At 43.5% G+C, this 13,953-nt stretch overlaps 1 long non-coding RNA gene across 1 annotated transcript in view; it reads right to left on the minus strand.

Annotated features, from left to right (window-relative positions):
- The window catches only part of LOC103170005, a 164,837-nt gene that overhangs the window by 88,509 nt on the left and 62,375 nt on the right, over nt 1-13,953 (minus strand). The gene's annotated exons all lie outside the window — the stretch shown is intronic.

The raw sequence follows: 13,953 nt of genomic DNA on the forward strand, positions 1-13,953 counted from the left end.
CCCAAATAATGAAATGAATAAAATCAACTTGCTGCTTCGAACCTCTCTCACATCATCTCGCTAGCCTGGAACTCCCTCTTCATGCTCCTAGAGAAAGAAATTGGAGACCATCTATGCATGTTCACCAGAGAAAGGTCAGGACATCCAGAGCTGTGTGCATAGACTCCTATTGTCTTTGGAGGTGGATAATGATCTGTGTCAGTGACAATATTGGGAACTCTCTAAACAGGATCAGGATCAGCTTTAATCATCTTGTAATTCAGGGTTCTACTTGGCACCACTTGCTTCACCTTGAGTCCTGACTCATCGCATTGCACAATGACTTTCCCAAAGTTCTTGAGTCTCAAACACCAATCAACTTTCCAAGTAATGGCTGATTGACCTGATTCTCAGCCACAAGCCTGGCTGCCTTACAGAAAAGCAAAGTCTTGAGACTTATTGGAGCTTCTATCAAAGATGATTTGTTATTTTTTGGGGGGGTGGGGGGTGGTGAGGAGGGCAGCAGCACCAAGTTAAACTAAATTTTCCAAGAGGGAGAAGTAATGAGGAAACTGGGAAAGTCAAAGAGGTGGAGAGATGTCTGAGCAATCAGAGACTTGGCTCACGTCCCTCCAATAGGACCATTAATTCTTTCAATAGTTCACTTTGTTCTCTTATGACATGGGAATTATGTACAAGACGAACCCCATGTTAAGGAAAAGTCACATTATAATTCATGCCTTGACCGTAACTGCCCAATGTCTCTCAACATAACACTGCATCTACCCAATTAGATAGTTCTAATTCCCAATGGCCTTCTATCCAAAAAGCACAGTGAAAAATCTGTTGTGAAAAAACTGAGTACATTTGACTGCCTAATGTGTGCAGAGCACTGAATAAAACTACAGTCCTCTAGTCCGTAAGTTTCTTGTGGGCAGAGATCACATTTACCAACTTTGTTTAGTACTGTCTTGAGCACTGAGTACAGTGCTTGGAATACAGGAAAAGCTTAATAGATACTACAGTTATCATTAATTAGAAGGGGGAAAGCATAGCAAGCACACAGTAAGCACTCAATCAACACCACTGATTAAGTGAGAAAGTACAGTAGATATGAGACACAGTTCCAACCTTGAGAAGCTTATAATCTAATTCGTTAGTCAGAAAAGGCCAAAAAGAAATCTTGATTCCTTTATGCTGTAGAGGTAGACATCAAGAAAAGAATTGCCCATGTACTTAGAATATTCACTTTCTCCAACGTTTAATAGATATAGTGGATAGAGCACAGGACTGAGAGTCATAAGGTCTTGAGTTCTAATCCTGGCTCTGTTACTTGACTGCTGTGTGAGCTTGGGCAAGTCACTTCACTTCTCCGTGCCTCAGTTACCCAATCTGAAAATGGGGATTGAGACCATGAGCCCAATGTGGGACAGGGACTGTGTCTAACCCAATTTGTCTGTTTCCATCCCAGCACATAGTACAGTGCCCAGCACATAGTATGTGCTTAAATACCATTATTATTATTATTTGAAAAAAAATTACTCAAGAAAAAGAGAAGGAATTCAGCCAAATTACTGCTACTGAACAAAAATTATTGAGTCAAGTCTTCATCCTTGAATATAATCACTTGAACAAGTACTGAAAGCCTCTGGGGTTACTTTTTATTAACAAGCTGCTTCATTAGTATTTCTCAGTGTTGCTAACAGGTGAAAGGGGACAGACAGAAATATGAATGGGAAAAGAATATTGGATGCCTGACCTAAAATTTTCTAACTCATTTTAACACAACTCATAGAGCAGAAGCTTGGCTGTCAGTTCAGGAGAGTGGATCCCTGTCTTACTTTGTGTGGGAGAGAGGCAAGCTTGAGCTACTGTTTTCTCTACTTTCACCCTTCTAATTAAATAATTGTGGTATTTGTTAAGCACTTCCTATGTGCCCAGCACTGTATTAAGTGCTCAGATAGATATGAAGTAATCAGGTCCCAAACAGGGCTCACAGTCTAAGTAGGAGGGAGAACAAATATTGAATCCACATTTTGCAGATGAGTCAACAGAGGTACAGAAAAATCAATTGTATTTATCAAGTGCTTACTGAGGGCAGAGCACTGTACTAAGTGTTGAATTAATAGAGAAATTAAAGTGATTTGTCCAAAGTCACACAGCAGACAAGTGGTGAGTATGGGATAACAAGCCAGGTCCTCTGATGCCAATGCCTATACTCTTTCCACTAGACCACATTGCTTCTATCCTTCTATCATTTAGTTTGTGTGCCCACCTCCCTACCATTATTTTTCCCTGACACCTGTTCTCCCTACACATATAAGAGGACAAGGTGGAAGATGAAGGCCTGGATAACAACTTTTGGCTTGGGAAAACAAATTTTCAGGCATTGCCCAAGTAGTAAATTTAACACAGTTTCTCTGTGGCCTGGCCACGTGGATCTAGCTGAGGTTCCGAACAAAGGGGACTAATTTTATTTAACACAGGCAATTTCATAGAAACAGCCTAACAACATTCAAGCATGACCTTTGTACACACATTAAAACAACTCTGTCTTGTGGTGTTTAATTTTCACTTGGTTAATTTAACTTTCGCAGAAGCTCTTCCATTAAAACACCCTGCCTGTTGGGCTAGCCGTCCTGAAAGACGGCAGAGTTTTGGAGGAGATCATCATCCCAGGGACCCTGAGCCACAATCTGAAAGTCCTCCAATAGGGCAGAGAGATGAGAATCTTTGTCCCTTTGGCTTTTAGAAATAAGTATTGGTCGGACAGCAAATGATGATTCTCCCAACCAAAAGCAGCACGGCCTAGTGGAAGGTACACGAGACTGGGAATCAGGAGACCTGGGTTCTAATCTCAGCTCCACCGCTGCCCCGTTGGGTGACCTTTGGCAAGTCAAAATATTTCTATGCCTCAGTTTTCTCATCTGTAAAATGAGAATTACATGCCTGTTCTGACTCCCACTTAAACTGTGAGCCCCGTGAGGGACAGGGACAGTGTCTGACCTATCCTGTATCTACTCCAGAGCTCAGCACGGTGCTTGACATATAGTAAGTGCTTAACAAACAGAATAATTAGTGGACTCATGAGGTCTCAAGGCAAGGGATTTGGCCCCAGCAACCCCTTCCAAGTAAATGTGCTTTAAATGTTGTTAGGGGTAATGGACAGGTTACCTGGGTAGAGCTGAGGAATTCACTTCAGATTGTTCAGCATTTCAGCTTCCTAACCAACAGAAAGGTCTCAGGCTGCTCAAGCTGCCCTGCCTTCATCATCTTAGCTGTCCTGCAATTACCTCTTATTGCGGGGATCCGGGGGAGGGAATTTCTTTCAATATTGGATTCCTCTTCTCCATGTCTCAAGATGGCAAGATCGAGCCCCAGACTTCCGATTCCCGGGCTCCCATGGGCTCCTCCCACAGACAGAATAACGATGACGGCATTTCCCACAGGCACCTACAGTAGAGCCGCCCACTCTCGCTCCCTAGCTCGGCTGCTTCCAGATGCAAGCAAGCTCTGTGCCGCTGGCCAAACGCTTCAATAATGCTTTGTCTGTGCACTGCTCGCTAATGGCTGTGGACTGCAGTTCTGCAGTCATTTTGTCCCCAAGGCAACCACCCACCTCGTGCCTGTCATCATAAATTCCCGGCAATTCTCAGACTGCTATCAGGACTGGTTTTTTCCAATCACTTTTTCCCTATTGGGCACATACCAGGGCACTTCTGGCCCTCCATTGAACTGGTTACTATAGCTACTCTCACGCTCAGGATGCCAAGAAAATTCTAAGGACTCTAAGTAAGCTCCCTATCTAATCAGAGCTTGGATCATAGAAAGGTATGCACACCCATGGTGGGAAATCTAACTACCTATATCCCCAAGATTCAGTCCCAGTTTCTCTTGACTATAGAAATAGAACCAAGATATTAAATGCACGCTGGTCTAGTGGAAAGAGCACAGGCCTGGGAGTCAGAGAACATGGGTTCTAATCTCTGCTCTGCCACATGTCTGCTGTGTGAACTTGGACAAGTCACTTCACTTCTCTGTGCCTCAGTGTCCTCATCTGTAAAATGGGGATTAAGACTGGGAGCCCCACGTGGGACAGGGAGTGTGTCCAACCTGATTACCTTGTATCTACCTCAGTGCTTAGAAGAGTGCTTGGCTCATAGTAAGCACTGAACAAATACCACAATTATTATTATTATTGCAGGTATGGATATCACTATAGGAAATACAAGCTAGCAGATCAAAAAGCAGTGTGAGGCAGGCATTTAAGAAAGAAAGAGGAAGATTCCCTTTTCCAATGTTGTTTGAATGGGGAATAATATCCCGGCCTCTTTCCCCTAGAAAGCCCAAGGCTGCACTTACTACTGAGGATTTTCTAAGGTGCATACAGGCACATTGCAAATTACAGCCTAGCTAAGCCTGCATGTCGCCGAGGACTCTAAATTATTGTAACTCCAAAGTTCATTTTCATTCTTCACATAACTATTTCTAGCACTAAAGGGTCTGTTTTCATGCCACGTCAAGAATGTTTTTCAAATGGACTAGAACATCTTCATTAACACTGAATAGCGAATCAATACACCTTGGATGCAGAAGCCTTGAGGCTCAAAGGGAGGAATTAAAAATAACATTTTCAAGTGCCCATAAAGATTCAAAGGGAGAAAACAATAATGAAGCAGACCCCGTGTTCCTGGGTTTTGGCCTTTTTATTGAGTGCCACAAGGGATTGGGAATCTTGGCAAGCTCCTGGGGGAAACCTTGAAAGAGACTCTGGACCTGAAAGGAGGGAAAAAATGAAGGCATTTCTCTCTCATTTTAAGGCCCCAACTAAGGCCACGTCACTTGATACACTAGGGTTATGACCACCGCTTCCTCTCCCCTGTTCTATTTCCCCCATTCCTCTGGCATCTATGATTCCTACCCTGAGGGTAGAGGTGGATCTAGGACCTTCAGGACAGCCTGACTGAGGTCTATCAATCAATGGTATTTATTGAATAATGAATGTGTTCAGAACTCCGTACTAAGTGCTTGGGAAAGTACGATATATTAGAGGAGGTAGATCTCAGCCCACAAGGAGTTTACAATCTAGTGGTGCAACTGGGAGGGATGGAGTAAGTCCTGTTTCTTGGGGCAGAAGGTATACGGTAGTCAGTGCCAAGTGGGAACACTGGAAGCAGCACGGCCATTGGAAAGTATATGGGAGTGAGGCAATAGAAAATATGAATTCTCCTCATGGATTTGCCCCTAATCTACTCTGGGACATCAGTCAAGAGATTTCTCTGTGTCTCAGCTCCCTCACTTACCTGACAATGAACCCCTCGCACAGCCCCAGACCCTCCACAGATCCCACTGGAACCAGGCCCGTGGGGTCAGGCTAGGGTGGATCCTGGCCGAAGCCAGTCCTACTCAGACTGGTGGGGGCTGCCAATTTGTCTGTGCTGCCTGTATCCCCAAGGCAGTCTAGATGCTAAGGGGAATGGTAGCTAAATGCATGCTTAAATGTTCTTTTTTATTCCTCCTTTCTCTCTCTCTCAATGCTTAAGGCAAAAATTCTCAACTGTTGCCAAAACCAAACCAAAGACTGGGTCTTCACAGGCAAAGGGATGTGGAAAGTTTAAATAATTATCCAGGTAAATGACAATAAGTCAAAATTCAGCTATGAGAGATCTTCAGATACTCTTGCAATATCAATTTTACTTTCAGGGATAGACTTCCATTTCCTTGAACCAAGATCACCAGATAATTCTAAACTGTCTCTTGATTACTTCTGTATTCTGAAGACAACTTTTCACACCTTTCAATCCACTTTTTCCTTTCTTCCAGAGGGTCTCAAGTAGGGGATTTGTGTATGACTTCCTCTCAGCCTTAAAAATGAAAGTCTCTCTCCTCCTCCCTCACCCCCACTCCCCACTCCCTCCACTATCTCTGCCCTTGTACCATTCCACTTCCCTTGAAAGCCAAATAACACCAACACTTCCCAAAAAGATGTGAAATGCTGAAAGCTGATTGTTTTGGAAATAATAGTAATGTTAGAACACACATAGATAACCTTCCACTCAGTCCCTCAGAGTGGCTCTAGGGGAAAGGAGAAGATGGTAAACAGAAAATATTCGTCAGCTGTACGGGTGGGAGAAGTCTATTCATCTAAAAGCATTTATTTATTCATTACTGGGAAAAAACTAACCGTTTCCCATGGTCAATTCTGATTTTAATTAGAATATTAATCAGTGAAGTTTTTGCACAGTTTTGGCTAAAAATCTGTAATGCAATATATTGAGACTCCCAGGAATGGAGCCAATTTAATTTGTATTGAATATTTTGCCCTGAGAACATTAGGGACTTCTCATTGGATGTCTTATGTGACCATTATTGTTATAAATGTGCATATTGTGCAAATTAAAATAATCTTTCATTCAAGAAAGCCTCTCTGGCTGCCTGATTCCCAGAGATTGCTTCTCTGTCCCGGGGGAAATTGGGCCTCCTTGAAGAGAGCATGAACCACCACCAGAAATCGCCATTATGAGCCTCTACCACCCTCTGCCCTGGGAAGATAGCTCATTCCCTTTAGGGCAGCCCAGGGACTCAGATGAATCCACAGTGCAGAAGTCACATCCGATCCAGAAGGGGGCAGCGATATACATGAAAGTTCCCAAGGCTTGATCGTTTTCTGCAACACTACTAAGGAAACAATAATAATAATAAAGAAATAGTAATACAAATAGCCTAGTTACACTTCATCAGTTCCACTGAAACATTAGTCAGAGTAAAAAGCAAAAAATTCTGATCTCAAGTATACTTATTCAAATTCCTGTGAGTAAAATCATTATGTTCAAAGGCAACTCTACAGAGAATGTGGAAGGTGAAATGAAGTGATGGTACTAATGATCATGGTATTAGTGAGCCACCAAAACTACTGATTCACTTTTTTCTCACTTGCAGACGGCAGCAATTTTTGAGGGTCTACTGAGTGCGGGACACTGGACGAAGTACTTGGGAACATATTTCAGAAGTAAAAAACATGCTTCTGCTCTTCAGAAGTTTAATGAGGATGACAAGATGCAAATTGCCAAATACACAATAGTTAAAAGAGGAAGAGCAAGGTGCAGATGACAAAAGCACTTAAAGAATCTTATCTAAAAGGAGGTTTTTTTGCCTCTATCACTCTCCCAAAGTACTAAATACTGTGTTCTGCACACCATAGGTGATCAATAAATACTAACAGTTCTAAGGTTGACTGACAAGGTGGCCTGAAAAGGAAGTGCAGTATAGGAGAATGCCTCTTAGAGGTGGGTTTTAAGGAGCCCTTTGGGAATGGAGAATATTTTTTTTTTGAGGAAAGAGGGAATGTCTTACACGGGAAAGGCATGATCAAAGGGGCAGAGGCAGGAGAATTTCTAGCAAGGTACAGTTAGAAAGTTATCTTAGTAGGGGCTAAGAATGGGATCTAGGATGGAGTGGGAAAAGCACTGAAGAAGTAAGAGATATATCTGCTAGAAAGCTATGAAGAAAATGGAGAGGCATTTTTTGTTTTTTTGAGAAAATAAATGGCCATTGGAGATTTTTGAGGAGTGGAAAAGTGAGTTCAAAGTGGCATTTTTAAAAAAAATCATATGCCCAGCTTTATATAAGACAGACCGAAGAAGGGGGAGGTTTGAGGGAGGAAGACTAGAAGAAAGCCTCCTGTAATAATCTAGTCAGAAAGTGATGAGGGCTTGAACCTGGTAGTGGTAGTTGTCAGGATGAAGAGGAAGAAGGTGGATCCATGAAATAGAGGGAGTAAGAACTGGCAGAATTTAGAAGCTCACTGAACAAAGGTGAGTGACAGAAAGGAGTTAAAGAGGATACCAAGGTTATGAGCTTCTGGGCCAGGGGTTGTAATGTTGACAGTGACAGAAAACTTAGGAAGAACAGAAGGTTAAGGAGGGAAGATGAGGAGTCCAGTTTTTGACATATAGAGTTTGAGGTGTCAGAGGATCAGCCAGAAAAAGATATCCTTGAGGCTGGAGACTTTACGAGCTTGTAAAGTAGGTGAGGTGACAGAGCTGGAGATGTAGATTTTTATCCACATACAGGCGATAGTTGCTACCATGTGAGGGTACATATGCCACCTGAGAAAAAGGAGTACGAGTCAGAAGAATAGAGGATGCAGATCTGAGGCTTGTGGGGTGAGAAGAAGAGGAAGAACCAGCCAAAAACTGAGGAGCCAGAGAAGAAAGAGGAGACTGTACAATCAGAAACAAGGCTGGAAAGAAATTCTAGGCAGGAATAATCATCAGTGCCTTTAAGAGCACTTGGAGAGCCTAGAGTCCATTAGATTTAGCCAAAAGGCAGCCACCAGAGACTCTGAGCACATTTTCAGTAAAGAGGGCAAAAGTCTAGATTGCAGGGGCGTGAGAAGAGAGTTGGTGGAGGCAGTCACGGGCCATGACTCTAGCCCACTCACGGAAATAGGACAGGAACTGGAGCAGAGAGACTAGACGACAGCTGAATCAGTCAAGGGAAAGGTCTCAGAATATTCACATTAATGTCTTTTATTTATATTAATGTCTGTCTCCCCCTCTAAATCGTAAGCTCACTGTGGGTGGGGAACATGTCTGCTAATTATGCTATACTGTACTCTACCAAGCGTTTAGTACAGTGCTCTGCACATAGTAAGCGCTCAATAAATATGATTGATTGATAGGGAAGACCTAGCTTTGTTTCATGTCAATGAGAGGTTGATGACAGCAGAAAAAGGGGGAGGGAGGTGGGAGGAAGTATTTTTAAGAGGTAAGAGTGGAGAGTCCAAACATAAGTAGAGGTTTAAATTATAAGACTGGTCTCCTGCTACATCGTCATCCTGATAATACATCATCAGCAGTATTTACTGAGCACTCCACTCTATCAAGAGGTATACATTCTCAAGGAACATATAATCTAAATTAGGCCACTGTGAATATTAAGTAGTGTCTGTAAAGGGCTTTGAGATCTGAAACTGTAAGAAATTTTAGGAATACAGAGTACTGCTTGTGCAGACGATTTTGGCAGAAATGCTGAATATCTGGCAACACAGCTGGTCAGATATCTCAGAGCAAAGCCCTTCCAGCTCCGATATCTATAACCGATACAGTCGACCAACTCACATTGCCTTGACCTGGATTACCCATATCTTCCCCCAAAGTAGGCTTTGGGGTGGGGATAGGGAGGGGGAGACTAGCCAAAGGTGGTTCGAATCTTGGCCAGGAGAAGAGTCATTAAGACTGACTTTGCAGGTTGGCATTAGAAATAACATGTTGAGAAGCATAGTCCTTGAGAGAGACCTGATGAGGGCAAACATAGGTCATCTATATATAAAGTCCCTGCCAGGTTATGGAGTGCTTACTCCTTCCCTTCAACCAACTCAAATTCTGAATTTGGAAGCTAACCAAGCCACAGTGCGGGTAGTCCTTGATGAGAGAACATCAGGTGCTTGCTCCCCCAGCCTGGGATCCCTTAAGGTACCTTCTGGGTCCACCGATGCTATCACTAAACTGCAGACATTCTGAGCAGCATTTATTTGGAAGTGCAAGCGACAATTCTGAAGTCTTCTGCAGGCCTCCGTTTTGCCCAGCACACAGCTTCAAGCTGACAATGTCCTTTGAATAGAATGGATCATTTTTGCTGCCTGGTGTGGTTTCCTGGTCTCCGTTCAGCAGCTTTTCATTATTGTCCCAAAGGATTCTGCATTTCTTTTTATCTCCTATTTTGTGGCAGAGAGGACCTGCAGGCAGCAAAGCCTGAATGCTCTCCCTGACCCTGCCTGACTCCAATTCCAGGACTCATAACCACAGAGAGTTCTTTCTGCCTCAACACAGAGGCTCCAAGACTGAATCACCCACTCTTTCATTCCTGCCCACTTCCTTTCGTACACACAATATAACACAACTTTCTTTGGTAAAGTGTCTCTCACATGAATAGCATCTCCAAGTGCCTGCAGAATTGAGTAACCAGGGATAGAGAGGCGACAACTTCGTGCTATTACTTCAAGAAGCCCCAGTGAATAGATATAGCACTGTGAACCAGTCAAAGGGAGAGATATCAAAAGGCATAGATAAGGCAGGAAAAATAAGGGTTAATTTGTCCAAGGGTTTAAAACAGAGCTAGTGGGATAGATTCTTCGAAAAAGAGATACACGGTGCCACAGATAGGCCTGGAAAGGGACATGGAAGCCATGTCAAGACGACAAATCACACACTGCCCCATCAGGTCAAACATGCCACATCAGCGGTTTTCTGTGTGCCGCAAAATTGTTGACCATACAGGGAGCAGAGCTGAGCAAAGCTATTTTACCTTTATACATTTCCTCCCGGGGGAGAAACAGAGAATGTGGCAGAATTTAGTCTTTTGTGAAGTAGAAAGCTCATCTTTCATAAAAAATGACTGGGAAATTTGGGAGTTAGTCACTCAAGTCCCTCTCCTTAAGTCAATTCTGGGCTTGACCTATGGAACAAAGCTGGTCACCATCCTGGAAAGACAGGTATGAATTCCTGTCTTCTCAAATTAAATGATCCCAACTCCCTCAACTTGTCCTAAGGATCTTAGATTGCCAATCTGTCCATCAATCAATAGCTGTCATTGATCACATGTTGCATGCAGAACACTATACTAGCTCTTGAGAGAGAGCAATGTCATTAGATATGATCCCTACTCCCAAGGAGCTCACCATACAGTGAAGACGACAAATAATTTACAGATAGGAGTAAGAAGAAAGTGGAACATGTGCATAAATGCTATGGGTAGTTGTGTGTACCATAGTGTTCAGGTGGCACAGAAGTGTTCAAGTGTCAGCAGCAGGGGTGGGTGGGTGGGAGGGAGGTGAATTTCCTGGAGAGAGCAATAATTAATCAGAGAAGGTTTCTGGAAAGAGATGTGATTTCAAGAAGGTTTTGAAGATGGGGAGAGCTGTGGTCCATCACCTCCTCCAGGAGGCTTTCCCAGACTGAGCCCTCCCTTTTCCCCTGCCCCTCCTCCTTTCCCCATTCCTCCTACTGCCTCCCTCTGTTCTTCCGCCTTCCCCTCCCCACAGCACTTGTGCATATTTGCATATATTATTTATTACTCTATTTTATTAGTGATGTGTATATATCTATAATTCTATTTATCTTGATGGTATTGATGCCTGACTACTTGTTTAATTGTCTGTCTCCCCCTTTTAGACTGTGAGCTCAATGTTGGACAGGGATTGCCTCCATCTGTTGCTGAATTGTACATTCCAAGCCCTTAGTACAGTGCTCTGCACATAGTAAGCACTCAATAAATACGATTGAATGAATGAATTGGATTTGAAGAGGAGGGAGTTTCAGGAAGGGGGAAAAATGAGATCAAGAGTTTGGCAGTGGGCAATTTGATAATGAACAACTTCTATTTCTCGTATCTCTCTGGCTGCTCATGCTCGGTCTCTTTTGCAGGCTCCTCCTCTGCCTCCCATCCTCAAATTATGGGAGTCCCTCAGGCTCAATTCTGGGTCCACTTCTATTCTCCATCTACACCCACTCCCAAATCTACATCTCCAGCCCTGATTTCTCTCGCGCTCTGCAGTCTTGCATTTCCTCCTGCCTTCAAGACATCTCTACTTGGATGTCCCGCTGACTCCTCAAAAATAATGTGTCCAAAACAGAACATCTTCTCACTCAAACTGCCTTCCCCATCACTGAAGGCAGCACCACCATCCTTCCTGTCTCACAAGTTCATAACCTTAGCATTATCCTTGACTCATCTCTCTCATTCAAGTTATCTATTCGATCTATCACTAAATCCTGTCGGTTTAACCTTCAGAGCATTGGTAAAATCCACCCTTTCCTCTCCATCCAAACTGATACCACATTAATCCAATCACTTATCCTATTCCGCCTTGATTACTCTATCAGCCTTCTTGCTGACCTGCCTGCCTCCTGCCTCTCCCCTCTCCAGTCCATACTTTACTCTGCTGCCTGGATCATTTTTCTACAAAACCATTCAGGCTAGATTTCCCGTCACTCAAGAACCTCCAGTGGTTGCCCATCCATCTCCACATCAAACAGAAACTCCTTGCCATTGGCTTTTAAAGCTCTCAATCACCTTGCCCCCCCTTCTACCTCACCTCGCTACTCTGCCTCATCCAGCATGCACACTTTGCTCTTCTGATGCCAACCTACTCACTGTGCCTCAATCTCATCTATCTCACCACCAACCTCTCACCCATTTCCTGCCTCTGGCCTGAAACTCCCTCTCTCCTCTTATCTGACAGATAAGAAGCAGCGTGGCTCAGTGGATAGAGCCCGGGCTTGGGAGTCAAAGGTCATAGGTTTGAATCCCGGCTCTGCCACTTGTCAGCTGTGTGACCTTGGGCAAGTCACTTCACTTCTCTGGGCCTCAGTTACCTCATCTGTAAAATGGGGATTAACTGTGAGCCTCACGTGGGACAACCTGATTACCCTGTATCTACTCCAGAGCTTAGAACAGTGCTTTATACATAGTGAGCGCTTAACAAATACCAACATTATTATTGTAATTAATTACTCTCCCCACCTTCAAAGTCTTATGAAGACAGACCTCCAGGAGGCCTTCCCTGCCTAAACCCTCATTTCCTCTTTCCCCAGACCCTTCTATATCATACTGATTTGCCTCCTTTATTCACCCCCTCACAGCCCCACAGCAGTTATGTATATATCCATAATTTATTTATTGATTTATATTCATGCCTGTCTCCCCTCTACACTGTAAACCCACTGTAGGCAGGGAATGTGTCTACCAACTCTGTTGCATTGTACTTTCCCAAACGCTTAGTACAGTCCTCTGCACATAGTAAGCACTCAAAAAATAGGATTGACTGATTAGTTTGAAGGGAATGAAAAGTGATACCTGGAGTATTGTAGGAGAGGAAAACGGATAGGGTAAGAGACAAAGAGGGCGACCAATGAGGATACTGATGCAGTATACAGCAAGTATCTGGACCAGTATGGTGGCCATTTGGATGTAAAGGAAGGGGTAGATCCTGGAAATGTTGTGGAGGAGAAAAATCAACTGGATTTGCTGAAAAAATGAATATGGGGTCTGAAAGAGAGGGAGGTCAAGGATAATAGTAATACCAGTGTTGGGGGCTTCGACTCCTCTATTAGATTATAAACTTCTCAATCACAGAGACTCATGGGTTTAATATAGTGCTCTGAAGCCAGTCCTGACCCGTGGTCATTTCTACTTCCTTAAACAAAGGCTACAGTTCCCACCCATCACCAGTGGTAAGCAGTTCCACCCTAACCTCTCCTAGTGTGAGGAGAAAGGAGTTTGGTTGTAGACTGAAACAAAGGCCAGGAGGGCCATCTGGGAATTATAGTCTTTCAGTAGAATAACATGTGAGTATAACGTCTTAGTAAATGCTGGAAAGGAACATGTGGGCAGATATTAGACATGGTCCCTAACCCTCAAGGAGCTCACAATCAATCGTATTTATTGAGCACTTACTACGGGCAGGTCACTATACTAAGTGCTTAGGAGAGTACAATGTAACAGACACTCCCTGCCACAGTGAGCTTACAGTCTATATCTATATCTAAAAATATGAAAGGGGAGAGAGGACTGGCGACAGACACATAAAGGGAGATGAAACAAAGTAGTAAGACAATCTAGAGATATAAGCACATAAAAAATAAAAACACTATTTCTGGGGACAGAAATGAAATGCTGCTAACCCCCCAAAATTGATGGGGAGTGGGGAGCTTGGTCTCAGCTATTAATCCAGTTCCCTTAGCTCACATAAAATTCTTTTAGAGGTCAATTATTTTTCCAAAGAGACTCACAAGGTGACAACCTGCTGTCTTCTGAGTTGCAGGGGCTTTAGGCACAGAACAGTGTGTGTGAAGAAGCAGACCAAAAAGCTGTCCCCTAAAGTAGGCGTGTTCAATCCCATGCCTGCCTTGGCTTCCAGCCTGAGGCTGGAGTCGTCCCTTTTCATCTCCTCACAGGTTATGTCCACCTCTG

This window comes from Ornithorhynchus anatinus, chromosome 8, assembly GCF_004115215.2.
Source record: "Ornithorhynchus anatinus isolate Pmale09 chromosome 8, mOrnAna1.pri.v4, whole genome shotgun sequence".
Taxonomy (NCBI): domain Eukaryota; kingdom Metazoa; phylum Chordata; class Mammalia; order Monotremata; family Ornithorhynchidae; genus Ornithorhynchus; species Ornithorhynchus anatinus.